This window comes from Megalobrama amblycephala, linkage group LG17 (assembly GCF_018812025.1).
Source record: "Megalobrama amblycephala isolate DHTTF-2021 linkage group LG17, ASM1881202v1, whole genome shotgun sequence".
Lineage (NCBI taxonomy): Eukaryota > Metazoa > Chordata > Actinopteri > Cypriniformes > Xenocyprididae > Megalobrama > Megalobrama amblycephala.
The window spans coordinates 18,705,186-18,709,324 of record NC_063060.1 but is presented as its reverse complement, the minus strand read 5'-3'; positions in this window follow the sequence as shown (position 1 = coordinate 18,709,324).

The following is a 4,139-nucleotide window of genomic DNA, read 5'->3' as shown; positions in this document are numbered from 1 at the left end:
ACACGTCAGCTCCTCCCATGTTGACTAGGCTCTTTGTGGTTCTTGCAGGAGAGATTAACAAGCAGTGTGATCACATTACATGATTGTGTGTTCTTTGACAGAATAGTTCCGCAAAGTTACTGGCAAACTTAAGGAAACAGAAGAGTCTAGTCAGCTGTCATGTGTTCAGAGACCATTCTGTTCCAGGCAGCATCATTATTCAATCACTTTGCATTTATTAGAATATGGGAGAGGGGTGTGGTTGTTAAAGAGGGGAATATTATGGGCTGTTTCTCTGTAACTATGAGGTTTAAAAGTCCAGTTGCATTAAATGTATATAAGTATAATCAAATTCGCAGAGGCATTTCAACATTTTTTAAAATTTTGTCTAGTAGTATCTCGATTAAAAATATGAAGTTGAAACTGGTTAAATTATTTTGATGAGTTAATGAAAAACATGCAATATATGTTGTCATATTGAGGTCATTGATGAATAAAGTATTTAAAAGTGTAAAAAAAAACCTAATGGAGATATAATTAATTTTGAAGTTTTATTAAGTGTTAACAATGAGATTATGTGGTTTTTATAATCAATTAAAGGTGCAATATGCAATAGTTTCTGTCTGCTAGAGGTCGCTAGAGGCCTATTCAAAACAAAGGCGTAGCTTGATGACGCCAAGTTTGAGTCGCCGGCGCTGCTTCCGCTTTTCCGGTCAAGTGTATGAGGTAACACAGCTCTGTTTATCATATTAGATACATTTGAGTGTGTTGAAAATTATGTTATAACATTACTCTGTGAGTTTGCTCGGTGGCTGCTGTGAGACACTTTTGCACAATGCAGTAAGCTAGATCCATATTAGAATATCATATTAATAAATGCTGGATGGCTTGTGTTGATAAATGGCATGGAATTAATTTTAAAGCGTATTGTATGATGGATCAAATGCTGTATTACTGTTACTAAAAATAAAGCTGCATCTGATTATGCTATGTTAGCTACTTCATAAAATAGTGTTTTTCTCTGAGGCATGGTAAAGCATGGTACTCGCAAAAAATCAAGAAAATTAGATTTAAACAATAAGACTAAATGTGTTGAGCTATATAACAATAATTAGTTTTCTGTCAATAAATGTATCAAAACAGTTGTTCCCTTGCCTATTAAAACATGTAAATATTAAAGCATCTTTGGTGTTTCCATGGTTTCTACAAAATAAAACTGAAAACCGAGGGTAAAGTGTGTATGACGCAATTGACAGGCGACTCCTCACACGTCCCACAGCCTTGGTTAAAATTGCAATTTTCTCATGATTTACAAATACTTGCAAACATTTGGGATATTGTAAGTACTCAAGTGAACTAAACACTGGCCTAGTGGTTTTTGGATATTTTACTGCAAAATTCTTACATATTGCACCTTTAACACTGCTTTTGTCATTTTTTACAAGATGGACAAAATTTGTCACCAAAATTTCGGCTTTACCGAATGACACTTTTGGTTATACCGAATTACGTTATTTTCAAACAATGCAAACAGGCTGATAACTTGCTAGCTAGTTAGATTGCTAGCTAGCTATCAAAAGGACAATCAAACATTTTATATTTAGTACAAGTTTTTAAAATATTACATTTTCCATGTTTTATACTGAATGACCTGATGTTTTGGGATGTGTATGAGCAAGATAAAACATGAATTTTTCAAATAGTTAAGAGAGAGTTAGTCACTTTGCTTAACGACCATGTAGTCCTTTGCAGGTGTCTGAATAATGTCACATGATATTGAACGCATGACTTGATCCAAAATGGTCCCTTTATATTGGTTACTCCAAATGACATCAATGAAATTCATTTTTCTGGACATTCTTTCTCATAACAAAGCAACAACTTCTACACATAACTATGGGATACATTCAGACAAGGGTCAACCATATCATTCCCAGAGTTCAATAATTAATCAAAGGAACACACACAACTCATACTGCAGTCATAATAGCATGACAGTGTAAGGCCCGCCCAATCGGCCCAATGGCGGTTTCCCACCGGGCGGGGAAGGTTTCTTGCACGTTCCGTCTTTTCAGCGTGGCAAAGTAGTTTAATTCCAAATAATCTTTTATCTGACTCCATGTTATTATGACCTCGAATTTAGTTTAAAATGTCAATTGATTATTGGTCATTTGTATAATAATTTAGCTTTACATTTGAATATTCTATTTAACTCTTTACTCTTAATGTACTCGTTCATTCGGTTCTCAGTGTCGCACAGGGTCCTCGCACTGGCCATTCATTAATATGCGGGCCCACGATCACAAACTCGCCAGTCTTGGTCACTAGACAGAGGTAATTGACTATACTAATAGAGTGCCGCTCTCATGCTTGCTTTCTCTAAAAGTATTTGGTTTAGTCCCCCATAGAACTGTATACACTTGAATTAGAGTAACACTAACTCTAGTCAGAGGTCATAACCACTACTACAGGTAAGCCGACCAATATTACTTCTCTTATAGTAGCTTTGGTTTGGTTATGCCATGGTTTCCCATGTACACTTAGCTAGAGTAACGTTACAATAAACAGAGGTAAGGCTCACCCTATTTAGGTTGGTCGATCAACATTTGTTGCCCTAAACGGAATTCCCTTTTTAGCCTTTACAGTTTAAGTACACTTGAACTAATGCCAAGCGTTAGTCGGAGCTCTAAAATCACAGTTAGTGTGCCCTATGCTCCACTCAACTGGACTTTAGTCCGTTACTAACCTGACGCAGATTTGCGGTACGGATACATCGGAATCTACTAAAGTCAATAATTTCAGAGTAAATCAGAATAAAGTCAAATGTGACAATTTTTTAGTAAGGTAAATGTATCATGTCAATTACATAATCAATTCAAAGATGATTAATACAAAACATCAAATGCTCAGAAATAGAGTAAGATGCATACCTGACATGCACATTGCTGAGTGTCCAAGACACTCAGCAATGTGGGCTCCATCTGAATACAGAGTCGCCCTGAGCCTTTTGTCAAATACTCAGACCAAGACAAAACATCCCCCAATATGAGGCATGAACTTACAATCATAATTTGCATTGACTAGGGTCACAGACCTCAGGGGTTCGCACCTTGCTGTGGAACAGGAGGTAATTTAGATGAAAGACTCTGGGAAAGAGGCACACCCATGGTCGCAACCAAAGTATCTCTAAAACTCTTAAAATCTTTAATACCTTTGGTTTACTTTCATGTAGACGAGACCATTGTACCAGTTGCACTGAGACATTTCAAACGATACCAAACATGACTGTTAATTCATTTGCATTGACAGAACATTATAATTTGTATATGATCTTTTTAAGTGAACTGAGTGATGGGAAGAATGTGTAAAGGGAAGGAAGTGGGGGAGAAGGAGCAAATGTGAAGGAAGGACAGGATGGAAAGAAGCTTTCCCGCAACTTCACTCTGTGGGGTGTGGAGACAAATGGCTGTATGTGTTTGTGCTGTCCATATCTCAGGAGATCAAAGTGTCTGAGGATCTGTTGATCTTACAACAGTGACAAGCAAATTATGTCAAGAAGTTGCATCTCGGTTTAAGGGTAGAAACATGTGACCAACCACATTCAGCATATTCCTCATATTTGTCAATTTCTCATTATTCCATTGCGAACTGCCCATATGAGGCCATCTATAGAAATTGTGCACATGTGGCACATATTTTATGCACAGTTGACAAATATTTATTCATGTGGACTCAGTGATAAATGCAGCCACACAATACAGATAGTACTTTATCAGCAATTTTCTAATTCCTCTTTGATGTCAATTTGGGTTAAGCCACAACAATGTGTTGAGATAGTATTAATCAAGTTGGCTTGACATCTTTCAAACAGGATAAATTGGTAAACAATAGCACAGCCCTTCAATAAATGTGTCCGTGTTTTAATTGTGTGTATGTATGTACTTGTAGAGACCACAATGAAATTATCTTATCCTATGCACTAGCTTGTGTGAACTATTTACTTAAATGCAATTTATAACATGTAACTACCCTTAATATGCAGTAAGGACCATTAAACAGGGATTTAGGGTGCTATAAAAAACTAATACGAACAGTTGAAGCTATATATTTTAAGTTAAGGACATAAGACAGTGCCTTCTGCTTGTATTCTGAGATATAAT